Genomic DNA, 14,180 nt, shown 5'->3' on the forward strand with positions numbered 1-14,180 from the left:
ATGCAGGAAAAATACTGTTCTCTTTGGCTGTATGTTGGGCAAGACTTGTCTTTCCTCTCCACAAGTTTGGAGGAAGCCCTGGCTTATTCTTCCTTTATATCAAGGATAGGAAATTGGTGGTCCTCAATAATTTGTTTGACTCCAACCTCCATTAGTCCCAGACAGCATAGCCAACGTTCAGATGTGATGGGATGATTAAATGATTAAATATGAAACATTTGGTGTGGCTCAGACAGGCAGAGAGGATTGTGACTACAGTCAAGGGCAGAGACTGTTTAAGCCAACAACTTAGTTCCATATGCATATATATTCTGGGAATTTTAGATAATGGTCTTAGGTTGCATTCCTGAGGTCTGGAAATTAAATCCAGGGCAGGGATAGAATAGACCAATGGCCATTTCCCAGTGGCAGGGGCCATTGCAGCCCAGCAAAACCACAGGAAAGCCTAGGGCAGTGCTTTTTTCTATAAAAAAATGCTTAGGCGTACTCTCATTTTGACTCAAGAAAATCACCATTTTATATTTCAAATTGGGAAAAATAAATACAGTAAATGGACAAAAGTACAAAGAACATGCATTACTTCAGACGTCCTTTCAAAAACCATGAATTTACAAACACCACACATCCACATTCCACACTGCTTCACACATTAAACGCTGAGACTCAGGAAACACGGTGACAGGAAATGAGGCCGCCATTGGGGGTATAAATGGAACTGATGATTCACCGTGTTAGAGAAGAAACTAAAAATTACAAAAAAGTTAGTTTCGTCTCCCGTTAGATTCACAAAATGTATAGGGGTATGTGTACCCCTGCGTCCCCGCAGGAAAAAACCACTGGATGGGGGGATACACATAACACTTCCTGCATGTTGGCTGACACCAACATTGGCCACAGCCAATGGGGAATGCTGGGACTCATTCCTGTATTTCAAATTTGATCTGGCCAATCATGGCCAAATGGAGGGGTGGAGCTATGAAAGCAGACCAGAGAGAGGCCTACCCTTGGTCAGTTCCAACACATTTGAACCAGCTGCACTGGTTCTCAGCAGTGCAGTTGGCAAGGACGTCCCACCCACCTTTCATTTTGGCTCAAAGTCCAGGATACGCTTGCCCTGTGCCCAGGGCAGGGCGAGCCGCCCGTGAGGGTGGCATGAGCTGTGGCAGGATGCTCCTCAGGGCCTCCGAGGAGTCTGCCTGCCATCTCCCAATACATTTGTGGCCATCTTGATCCCAATATGTTGTCACATTGTTTTTGTTGCTTCCAGCACCCCTGACCTGACGACCACAGGTCGTCCATCTGGGATCGCAAATGGAGAGCAACAGCTATGGTCAAATATTTAATTTTGCACAGTTGGAGATATCAAAGGCATCCTACAAACAGAAACCTGCTTAAAAAGGTTTGATGGGGAACAGACTAGTATAGAAAGAAATATGAAGATATCTGGGATGCATGTGCCATTTGACCACTAAATGTTAGAATAAGGCAGGACAGGAACACACTACCCAATAAGGTCAAGAAATGCAGCTTCTGGCTAGCAATGTTGCTGTGACATCTGTTTTCTAGCTCAGATGTGACATCTATTTTCTAGCTCAGATGTATGTATTCTGCCAGTTTTAGTGATTTTAAAATATTGCTATCCCATGCTTCACCAGATCAGATACTAGCGCAGTGTACCTTGTAATGATTGTCTCAAATACGATATGAGTAGGACAACCCTGCAAGTTTTTCTCCAGCTCCAGAGTAAATATTTATTCACAAGATGGTGATGTTACTCTTCCTCTCCAGTGTCACCATATAAAGGCACAGTTCAGATGTGAAATCAACAAGTTCCAGGCTTGCATGTGCTGTCCATGCTCTGATTCACTCCTGCACTTCCTGATTCTCAGCAGAACATTGCTTGTTGCTGCAGCTGAACTGCGCAAGCTCTCTTGCAGTAGCAAACCCCCCAGTTTTAAGTACAGTTTAATACTGACATTTGTGTCCTTGTAGGGGCCTCAGGCGGAAGAAACATTGCATAGTCACAATGTTATTGTTTATGGAAAGCTTAATAGCATGTTCCTTAAGAACCAGTTAAGAAAAGTATCCTTAATAAAGGACATGAAAGCTATGCCTCTTGAAACCACACAGCAAGACGGCATCTGCAAAATCAATGCACCTATTTATAATCATTTGAAGTTTTTAACATATGCTGTTGTGAAGTTAACTATAATACTCTCAGTTTGTGGGGTAAACGGTACATTTGTTTTTCTATTGATTTCACTTCAAAAAAGTGCCTCAAGCTGGCTTTGTGCAGAACATAATATAAATGCCTATTATTACAATCAAAGCCAGCTATCGCTTGGTGATATTTGCCAGGCTTGGGCTGCTGCTGTTCTGCTGTGATAAATTTCAGCTGCACTCTTGCATGTACTTTACACAGAAATTTTCTCTTCAGGATTTGATGTCTACACTGAAAAGAAAGCATGATCACAAGCAGAAACAGAATGCCAGATAGTGTGGTCAAAGACTGAGTTTGGGGTTGAAGTAACAACTGGGAAAATAGCTTGGACCAGATTTCCAAACGAAACAGTTAAGTATAATAGTTTAATTCACATAGAAATGAAATATGTGTATGTATTGAGGGAGATTTGGAACAGAAAATGTGTATTGCTAAACACTGGGGTTTCCCCCCAAAGAGTTTTTCTAAAGGACTGTAGAGCTGTAACTAGTTAATGATTACCTGTTGGTTATTTTTTTACTCTTGGCCCTCCAGATGTTTTGGGACTACAATTCCCATCATCCCTGACCACTGGTCCTGTTAGCTAGGGATGATGAGAGTTGTAGTCCCAAAGCAGCTGGAGGGCCAAGTTTGGCCATGCCTGGTACAGAGTAAAAACAACAACCTGCTACTGAGAGTGAATCTTTAATCATATGATGACAGTATTGAGTTGCAAATACGTCCATCTTCAAAGGGTGGTGGTTGTTAGTCTTCCTCTGAACAGAACAAAACATGTGATAATGGCTCTCCAAGACTGCACAGCCTGGAGGCTGGAAAGCAAGAGAGAGAGAGAGAGAGAGAGAGAGAGAGAGAAAGCACTTTGCATATAGGTCTGATTGGATTACTTCATATTTTGTAAGATGCTGAGCCTGTGCTGGACAGCACAATATACTGTATCAATATTTTTGAGTTTTAATTCTGGTTTGAAGAAAGTTCTGCCAGTAAAAGGTAAAGTAATATTTTCATGGGTCTGGACAGTGCTTCATTTCCAAAGGAGTTAGTTCTTATCTATCCAGATGCTTCAAACTGTGCAATATTTAATAACTGCAACAGAAACAACACAATCCAAACCTCCTGGACTAATGTGCCAATTGGAATGTAGTTATACTCTGTATTTCACACTCCTGCCAACTTTTGCTATGGCGCTTTTGAAATATTTACCATATTACAAGGTGGTCTAAGGGATACCTTTAAAATTTCCACTTCTTCCTCCCCCCCTCCCCAGGTTATAACCACTCCCAGAGTGCTGCATGAGTGTTAAGATTGGGGCTGCAAATGACCATGGGAGGTGATGGGATATGATGACATGCTGTCTCTTCCAGGTCCTTTTTTGGGGCAAAGATGTCTGCACCTCATGAGTCTATGGAGGATAAAATGCACTGTGGAATCCTTCAAGGGTTACGATTGCTGCCTGCAGTTTGATATTAAACCTACAGAGCTATTAAGGCAAATACAACCTTGCAGTGTACAAATGTGTTTGCAGATCTTTCTCTGTGTTGGTTTTCTCTTTCTAGTGATTCATTGCTGAAACATTTATTCCATCCATGACAATGTGCTGACAGACACATTTTGATTAAAAGACAAGCAAGTCCCATACTATTGAGCAGTTCAGTCTGCAATGCACACAGCTCCATCTGTAACCTGTAATATTTCCAGCACTATGAAGTGAGCATTTTACTGTAGGGGAAGGATGCCCTTAAAAGGATGAATGGTACTCATATGAGTGCTGGTGTTTGAATCGGTTTACTTTCAAGTTTCAGGAGGAAAAGATGGAAAATGACAATAAACCACCAGAAAATTGGAAACTCTCCTGAGAACTGGAGTCTCTAACTTCTTCCTCAAAGCAATGAAACTGGATCAAATTGTGTCACAATATTGTTTGTGGCTTTGTCATTTAACGGAGGGGGGAGACCGAAAACTAGATATTAATATTCCTATCTTTCTGACCTTATTTTCTGTTATTTCTTTGATATTTTGCTGTCAAAAGCAGAGCTAAAATTTCTCCCTAGTCACACAGATTTAACAACGACCGCTCCCCACATTAAGTGGGGGGCACCATTTGTGTGGTCGCGCGCAGCCCCTGGACTCTATGCGGCAACATTAGCACATGAGAGTTTCTTCATAATTTACTTCTTGTGGACTGGTGGCCAAAGGTGTTGCATTTTTCTTTCCAGGAAACATTCAGCCTCCCTAACTGCCCATGTGTCCTGATATGAAAAGGCTCAATGGAAAGTATTATCTCCTTATGCCTTCTTCTGGGCCTTTAATCAAATCATGGGCACCTAGGAAGGCTGCAGAGCCACAGGTGAGATGATTTGTAGAATTTTAAAAAATAGCACTTATGAACATCCATTGACCACTTCAAAAGTAAGGCAAGTATGTCAAAAGCCTGCACCTCTCCCACGAGAATTTGATTTGCATTTTTTCTTCCTCTTTTACAGGTTCTGAATGCAATTTCCTTTCTCATTAATGGGCGCAGAATGATTGGGAGGGATACATATGTTCTTTCCTTCCACTTCTAAGTTTGTTACCGTGTTGAGTTTTTGTCTCTTCTTTATTTGCCAAGCCAATAACTTGCCACATTTATCTGCAGATTCAAAAGTCTTTTGTCTCATTTGTTTAATTTTCCATTCTATTTCTTGATTCATCAGTTCCATATATTGTGTTTGATACAATTTAATTTCTCTTAAAATCTCTTGCGATTTTGGCTTCAGTCTTAGTTTCCTTTCCCCTTCTTTTATCTTTTCCAAGATTTTCTCTTTCCTCTCATTTTGCTTTCTTTTCTTTAATGAATTTTGTTGTATCAAAAACCCTCTCATCACGGCTTTACTTGCGTCCCATACTATTCTTTTTTCTACTTTAGTCCTTAAGTTGATTTCAAAATAATCTTTCAAAATTTTTTGGGCCTTCTTGCAAATCTCCTCGTCTCTAAATAAGGTGTCATTCATTCTCCATCTGAAGGAACCAATTGTTGTTTGCTTCATCACCATCTTAACTGCGTTATGGTCGGAGAAGGTTTTTGGGCAGATTTCCACTTTCTTTATGTTCGGCGCCATACTGCTAGTCACCCAAATTTGGTCAATCCGTGTCCATGTCATTTTGGCTTCAGAAAAGAAGGTTCCCTCTCTTTCTAATGGGTGTTTTGTTCTCCAAATGTCAATCAAGTCCATATTGTCAGTCATTTCAAAAAAAGTTTTTGGTAGTCTTCCGTCTTTTGTGACTACCTGTCTTTGTGCTTTGTCCATATGTAACCCAGTGGAAATTAGGAACTGTTTTCAGAGCTACTTTAGACAATTGTACACACAAGGGCCGCAGAAAGAAATGGACATACAACAATTCCTCGAGAAAAATGGGCTGAAAAAGATTTCGCAGGAAAGTAAGACTATTTTGAACCAGGAGATATCAGCACAGGAAATAGAAGATGCCATTCAAAGTATGACGTTGGGCAAATCACCTGGACCGGATGGACTGACTTCCAAATATTACAAAGTTTTGAAGGAAGGGTTGATACAACCTTTGAAGGAAGTCTGTAACGAGATCATGGAGGGGAAGAAGGCACCCGATACGTGGAGGGAGGCCTACATTACACTTATACCAAAGACAGAGACTGAAAAGACCCAACTTAAGAACTACCGACCCATCTCGTTACTAAATGTGGATTACAAAATCTTTGCTGACATTTTAGCAAAGAGATTGAAAAGAGTTTTGATGGAGGAGATTCATGGGGACCAAGCGGGCCTTCTCCCGAAAAGGCATTTATCGGACAACGTAAGGAATATAATTGACATTTTGGAGAAGTTGGAAGTGAATATAAACACTAAAGCTGTTTTGATATTTGTGGACGCCGAGAAAGCCTTTGACAATATATCTTGGAGTTTCATGTTGAAGAACCTCCGGGGGATGGGGGTAGGCCAAGGGTTTGAAAATGGTATAGGTGCAATATACTCTGAACAGAAAGCAAAATTAATTGTAAATAATGTGGTTACAGAAGAGTTCAAGATTGAAAAAGGGACACATCAGGGGTGTCCTATCTCCCCACTACTTTTTATATCGGTCCTGGAGGTTTTGCTTAATATGATTAGGAAGGACCAGTTGGTCAAAGGGGTTCAGGTCGGAGCTAAACAATACAAATTGAGAGCATTTGCAGATGACCTAGTACTTACATTACAAGAGCCAGAAGCTAGTACGAAAAGAGTTTTGGAAATAATTCAAGAGTTTGGTCAAATGGCAGGATTTAAATTGAATAAGTTAAAGACTAAGGTATTGGAGAAAAATTTAACACAGGTTGAAAAAGAAAGGTTTCAGAATGAGACGGGGTTGACTGTGGTTAAAAAAGTGAAATACTTGGGTATAAATATGACAGCTAAGAATGTGAACCTATTTAAAGATAATTATGAAAAAACTTGGACAGAAGTGAAAAAAGATTTGGAGATTTGGTCAAACTTGAAGCTTTCCTTGTTAGGCCGAATTGCAGTTATAAAAATGAATGTATTGCCAAGAATGTTGTTTTTGTTTCAAGCATTACAAATAATGGATAAAATGGACTGTTTCAAGAAGTGGCAGAAAGACATATCTAAATTTGTCTGGCAGGGCAAGAAGCCCAGAATTAAATTTAAGATATTAACGGATTCAAAGGAAAGAGGGGGGTTTGCCCTGCCAGACCTAAAACTGTACTATGAAGCGGCAGCTTTCTGCTGGCTAAAAGATTGGATGCTTCTTGAAAACACAGACATTTTGGATTTGGAAGGTTTCAACAATATTTTTGGGTGGCATGCATATTTGTGGTATGACAAGGTTAAAGCACATAAAAGTTTTAAAAACCATATTGTCAGAAAAGCACTATTAAATGTCTGGGTCAGATATAAAGATTTGCTGGAAAACAAAACCCCAAGGTGGTTGTCGCCAATGGAAGCTAAGGCAGTTAAAAAGTTAAATATGGAGTCGAAGTGGCCAAGATATTGGGAAATTCTGGAAAAGGAAGGGGACAAATTGAGATTGCAGAGTTTTGAGAAGTTAAAAGACAAGGTGAGAGATTGGTTGCACTATCATCAAATAAATGAAGTGTTTAAATTGGACAGTAAAATTGGCTTCCAGGTGGAAAAATCAAAACTGGAGACTGAATTGTTAGAATCCAGTACTAAGAATCTGTCAAAAATGTACAATTTGCTGCTGAAATGGAATACACAAGATGAAACGGTTAAATCAACTATGATTAAATGGGCTCAGGACATTGGTCATAATATTTTGTTTGCTGACTGGGAAAAGTTGTGGAACACCGGGATGAAATTCACGGCATGTAATGCCTTAAGAGAAAATATTATGAAAATGATCTATAGGTGGTACATAACCCCAGTCAAGCTTGCAAAGATTTACCATTTGCCTGATAATAAATGTTGGAAATGTAAAGAAAAGGAAGGTACATTTTTTCACCTTTGGTGGACGTGCCCGAAGATTAAGGCATTCTGGGAAATGATCTATAATGAACTTAAAAAGGTATTTAAATATACCTTCACTAAGAAACCAGAGGCCTTTCTCTTGGGCATTGTCGGCCAAGGGGTGTTAAAGACGGATATAACTTTCTTTATGTATGCTACAACAGCAGCTAGAATACTCATCGCAAAGTACTGGAAGACACAAGATCTACCCACACTGGAAGAATGGCAGATGAAGGTGATCGACTACATGGGTTTGGCAGAAATGACGAGCAGAATCCGAAACCAGGGAAGAGAAGCAGCGGAAGAAGAATGGAAAAAGTTTAAGGACTATTTAAAGAAATATTACAAAATTAATGAAAGTTAGAATGATGTTGGACTGGAAAGTAAATGGTTACTATTAGCAATGGTTAAGACAAGGAGAATAAGGAAGACTAGCTTAAATTTAAGTAAAATAAGGGAAGATTTGCTGAGTAATTGATCAGAACTTGGAATACAGAAAAGGGAGGCATGAGGAAGTCGAGGAAGAAAGGTTTAAGAAATTAGGATATGAAATGGTACTTGTTTTTTTTTTCTTTTTGTTTTTTTTTGTTATTGTTTGTTTATGTATTTGTTGTTGTCATGTATTATGTATTGTTTGTGTGATTATAAAAACTGTTTAATAAAAATATTTTTTTTTTTAAAAAAACAGAATGATTGGGAGGGAAATGAAGGAGACGTTTTTGGCAGTGACAACAGCAGGCGTCCACAGAAGATGAAATGTTCACAACATTCACAGAGGATGAAAACTGATTATATTAGCTGTGCTCACTGCAAATACTAGTATCAGCAACTGCCACCCTCAAGGCCCCTAATCAATGTAGAAAACAGTACCAATTCCTGTTGTGTTTGATGCAGTACAAGCATATCCACACCTCTTCGAACAGACTGAAGATATGTATCTGAAACTTACAATAGATTACAGTCAGAGACAGTGGTTCCGGGTGACTGAGACGGTGCTTCCAATCTAAACCCCAATTTTCAGCCACTCATAAAATCCTTTCCAAGCATTATAGCTTAGACTGAAATGCCTCCTTCTGGGTCACTGGGTCAAAGTTCAGTTATTTTGATAAGCCTTTAGAAAATTGTTCCATCTTTCAGAGTCATTTGACGGTGTAGGGAGTAGGAAAGGGTTTTCTTTCTTCCAATTTCCCCCCTCCCAAATAATGTTTATTGAATGATTTTATGTTACAAAAAACAATACAGCCATACTACCACTAAATATAATTAAGAAATAAAAATTACATACATGAATATTTAGTTTGTTATTTGTAATTTAACGTCTTATTTCCTCCTAAACATTGCATACAAAAGCATACATATGTGCAGACACCCACACACCCACACCCACACACAAAATGATAATAATGAAAGTAAATATTTTTCCCCCTTTTATCTTCCAAAATCTTTTCTTCAACTTTGACTTCCTGTCAAGTCCCTTTGCATATATTTTCTTCCAATTTCATTGGAAGCATTGTTCCAGTGCTCCTTCTCCACTCATACTACAGTCTCCTTTTGAAAAAACCCTCACTGTGGGTGTTACTGAAATCATAGTCTGAGTGCGAACTTTAAGACATGATAAAGCCTCTCCACATATGAACTGGCCCAGATCCTGGAATCATCACCTGAGGGCTTCATGTGCCTCCTCCATGAGAGGTCCGGAGGGTGGCAAAACGAGAACAGGCCTTTTCTGTGGTGGATCCCTAATTGCGTGTCAAGGCCCCCAGACCAGCACTTTGTTAAAATAAATTCACATGGACACAGAATATTTAGTTTAAGGTTATTGGCAAAATTTTAGGCCACAACTTTATTGAATTACAGAAATGTGAGCGGTATTGGCTTAGGCATTGGCGTAGACTATATCAGACTCCCGCCCACTTTACAGGTAGTCAATAAGGCAGCGCGAAGCAGGCGCATAGCCACATTGCGCTGCCGCTTTTAAACTCCTCACAACCCTCCCACTCAAAACTGATTGGCCAACAGGTCTGGGGTGATTGTGATGTCACCCTGGCATAACAGTCCGCCCATGCCAGGGTGGGGGGAGGAACTGGGCTGGGGACCTGCCCGCAACCAGGACCATTCTAAAGATGATCCCACTTGTCGAATGCTCTCCCCAGAGAGGCTCGCTTGGCGCCTTCGTTGCACAACTTTAGGCACCAGGTAAAAGCATTCCTCTCCTCCCAGGCCTTTGGCTAATGAAACAATCCATGGTCTGGGGGGGTATTGTTTTTGTTTCTTACTATGATATGTATCTTTGCGCTTTTATATTGTAAACTCCCCTGTGATCCTCGGATAAAGGCCAGTATAGCAATTTAATGAAGAATAATAAATGTATGTTTGGAATCTCATGTTTTCTGGGTGAGGGACTTAGCAAGAACCTAAGAAGAATATCTACAAGACATTGAACCTGGTGCTGGGTGCTGACCTAAGGCAGCAGGGTAAGTGTGTGGGCAGCAGATCAGTAGCCTGGCATTGCAGAGAAGCAAGTGGCCTCCCTCTACTGGTGGCACTGTGTGGGAAACATGGCACAGTCCAGCAGTCTCCGAAACAGCACTAAAGGAGTATGTTAGTTTAAGTGTGTTCTGTCAAATGTAGTAACCAACTTTTCTACCCCATGAGTACATTCTTATCGTTTATGTTTTTAAAGAAAAGAAGAAAAGGCCAGAGGTTTCAGCAAATTTCACTTACGGTAGCCTCCTGCGTGTGTACAATAAAGCTGGCAGCAATGCAGTTTTGTCATAAAACCAGCACAGACGCCTCTCACATATAGTGACCTTGCAATGGCCATACATGAAACTCATAAGAGTTTCCTGGCAATCTTTTTGGGGCTTAGATTTATGATCTAATAGGGGATGGGTATTGGGGAGGACAGAACACAATTTGTCAGCAAAAAACCAGTTCCTTAAGCATCTTTAGCCACAAATAAAGGCACCCTCCTCTGCGTAGGAAATTTTCTGTAGAGTTTTCAAATCCTTTGCTGTGGAATATTTTCAATCTATGATTTACAAAATGAAACTTTTCAGGAATTCTGCTGAAGAAACAAAGAGGCAACGAGTTTCTCATTAAGAAAAATACTCCTGTTCTTTAAGTAGATTTGTACCTTGGATCCCGAACACCTTGCGACTTAAATGTTTTGGCTCCCAAATGCCGCAAACCTGGAAGTGAGTGTTCTGGTTTGCAGACATTTTTTGGAAGCCGAATGTCTGACGTGGCTTCCGTGGCTTCCAATTGAGTGCATGAAGCTCCTGCAGCCAATCAGAAGCTGTGACTTGGTTGTCGGAAGTTTTCAGAAGTCAAACGGACTTCCAGAATGGATTCCGTTCGACAACCATGGTATGACTGTATGCATCTTTACATTTGTTTGGCTTTTGTATATGCACGCACTCAGTGGCAAAGAGTGCATGTAGAGTTTAGAAAGTTCCACATTCAGTGGGCAGGACAACAAAGATAATTCATTAAAAGGGGGGCCAATCTTCAGAAAACCGTTCAAGACCTGCTTTGCGGAAATATGAGTTTCAAGATCAAATGACAAAAACCCAAGTGTGTTTCAGAGCATTTGTTGCAGTTACTTTGTAATACTTTGTTCCTCAGCACACGTGTGACTTATATATTTTCTTCTGCTGCTTCTCATACAACAGCCAAAGCGAGAGAAACAAACATCTCATTTGTGATGAGATATGTGAGCACAAGTGGTAGGTACAGCTCAACACATTGGAGGTGTGCAAATTCCCCCTTTCAATGTTATATTGTATGTGTGAAACAAGGATCTGTGAGTTGCTTGCAGATCCATGGTGTGTGGAGCTCCTTAAATTGGATGGACAACATGTCAAATTAGATTAGACATGTGCAGCAACCCAATAACAATTCCTGAAAGTCAATCTATGCTTGAATCCCTTTCCGAAGTGGACATCTTTAGCCATATTCAGATGTAAGTCCCACTCACATTAAAAGAACACTTGGGGGGGAGTGGCTATGCACCCCTTCCCCAACATCCCCACTCCCACTTTTGACCTTCACACATTCAGATTTGTATATTTCATTTTTAGCAGTCCATGCACAGACAGATTTGCAGTCATAGGGTATGTTCTCATGCTGCCCACATCTAATCAGAAACACAAGCTGCTATCTTTTAAGAAAACCGGGAAAGGCAATTCTTTGAACTCTCTTACCTTTCCCAGCCTGAAGTCTCAACCCTCCCTGACAGAGCTGCAATAGACTAAAGAAGCAAACATAGCTCTGGGCACCAGCTTCACAGGCTGCAGACGAGAAAAATAACATTGGAGGAAGTCCATTTCAGTTTCAAAATGTTGACTATATAATGACTGAAAGGTAAGTCTCAAGATCAGAATAAAGTGAGTCAAAGTGGGGCTCAACAGAAACATACCACCAGCCATATGAACTTGTGCACAGCTATTTGAAGAAAAGACAAAGTGTTTTCTTCTGTCAACTTTCTTTCCGCTCAACCCCCTCCATTCCAAGTATGAAGCAACCCACAATCGAAAATGTCACCAAATTTATTGAGTTAGGATGTAGCGTATGCAGCTCATTCACAAGTCTTTGAGCCCTTGGAGGGTTTTTTCACTCTTCCAGAACTCACTCAAAGATGCTGCACTGTCAATATTCTGATGGTGATACCTTTACCCTGTGAAGAAGTTAGAATGTTTTTGAGCACCTCAATGACAGCCTAGCCAGGATCACTCCCCCCAAAAGTGAATGGGAATCACAAACATAAGCAGATTTGAGGGGATTTGTGATGTGTCCCTTGCAATTTTAGAAGAAGAGATGGGACATCTTAAGGATTCTCAGGAGTAGGGCTTATGAAGATACTTCATAGTCAACAGCAACAACTATTTATTTATTTATTTATACATACATACATACATACATACATACCCTGCACATCTGGCTGGGTTTACCCAGCCACTCTGGGCGGCTTCCAACAAAATATTAAAAATACAATAAAACATCAAACATTAAAAAATACTCAAAGCAGGGCTGCCTTCAGATGTCTTCTAAAAGTCAGGTAGTTGTTTATTTCCTTGACATCTGATGGGAGGGCGTTCCATAGGGCAGGCGCCACTACCGAGAAGGCCCTCTGTCTGGTTCCCTGTACCCTCACATCTCACAATGAGGGAACCGCCAGAAGGCCCTCAGACCTGGACCTCAGGCTGAACGATGGGGGTGGAGACGCTCCTTCACTTGCAACTATAAGCTCCTAACTGCAATCTTTATTAAGGATTTGAAAAGAGTTCTGTTCCACATCATTACCAGGTCTCCCACTTTTGAGTCAAGAAACTGCTGGATGTTCAATGAACAGTTGCAGAAGCAATGCCTTGCATTTAGAAGGTCCCACGTTCGAACTCTGCCATTTCCAGTTAATAGATCTCAACAAAGGGAACCATTAGAAAAAACTGGAGAGTCATTGCAGATGTTCAAGATGTTCAGTCATCGCTTTTCAGCTCCTCTCTCTCTCTCTCTCTCTCTCTCTCTCTCTCTCTCTCTCTCTGCATCACCTCGTATGGGCAGCCATCACAGCAGCATCCATTCCTTGAATTCCTGCTAAATCCAAAAGTGAAGGCTGTCAGTACTGAAGAAGCAAGAGGGATATAAATATGGCTGCAGTGTCTTGGAGGCAGTGCGGGCAGGGCCTTTGGGGTAGACCCAGAGGGCGGAACGAAAAGGTTCTGACCGTCCAACTTCTTAGATGCTAGCAGGCATACAATAATTGCATTTTGAGCATTTCAAAACTACTTCATTCTCAGTCTGTCAAGCAAATGTATGCCCTCTCTTCTTTTCAGAGATTCTCCCCTTTTCATGCCACAGACACCCCATGCTGTTCCACTTTGCTAGAGTATCAGCTAGCTTGGCCTCTGTGCCACATTTTAATCAGTCTGCTTCATGTTTCCTCCAAAAGGGAAGTTCAAAGTGGCTCAGCTGCCCTGATTTTTTTTAAAAATAAAAATAAAAAAAGCAGAGGGGAGGGTGTCAACCACATTAGAGGAGAAACAGAGCCTTTTCCAACTGAAGTCAAAACTGCCTGAGAAGTGCTGGCACCACAACTTTATTTAAAAAAAGAAAGAAAACTGCTGTGTTATTTCTCTGTGCAGCTGCCACACCTAGCAGGGAGCTAGGTCTCAACCCCCCTTGTTCGCACAGATGGCATTTTGTGGTGCAAAGGAGACGAGGAGAAAGAGAACCAGGGTGAGGAGAAACCAATGTCCTACAGAGCCCTGGACGAAACAGGATGAAAAGTCCTCTCTTATTTTATCACAAAATAGAGCTTCTCACTTGCTGGATTCCTCTCCCCCTCACGCCGGCTGCTCAGATGAACTGACAGCCTAACAGGCTTCTGATTAGGAGCAATGTCTGCAGCTGATATGTGCACTTTGAAAAAGCATTCTACACAATATGCACAGTTCATTCATTTAAGAGGACTGGCAAAGCCCTGA

At 40.9% G+C, this 14,180-nt stretch overlaps 1 protein-coding gene across 2 annotated transcripts in view; it reads right to left on the reverse strand.

The window, feature by feature from the left end:
* The window catches only part of LINGO2 (leucine rich repeat and Ig domain containing 2), a 537,786-nt gene that overhangs the window by 314,440 nt on the left and 209,166 nt on the right, over positions 1 to 14,180 (reverse strand). Inside the window, exon 4 of one of the 2 annotated variants that reach the window (XM_053370515.1) lies at positions 11,901 to 11,987. The exons of the other annotated variant lie outside the window; for it this stretch is intronic. The gene's annotated coding sequence lies outside the window, so the exon portion shown is untranslated. The remainder of the gene's footprint in view (positions 1 to 11,900; positions 11,988 to 14,180) is intronic. 2 annotated transcript variants of the gene reach the window in all.

This window comes from Podarcis raffonei, chromosome 17 (assembly GCF_027172205.1).
Source record: "Podarcis raffonei isolate rPodRaf1 chromosome 17, rPodRaf1.pri, whole genome shotgun sequence".
NCBI lineage: Eukaryota > Metazoa > Chordata > Lepidosauria > Squamata > Lacertidae > Podarcis > Podarcis raffonei.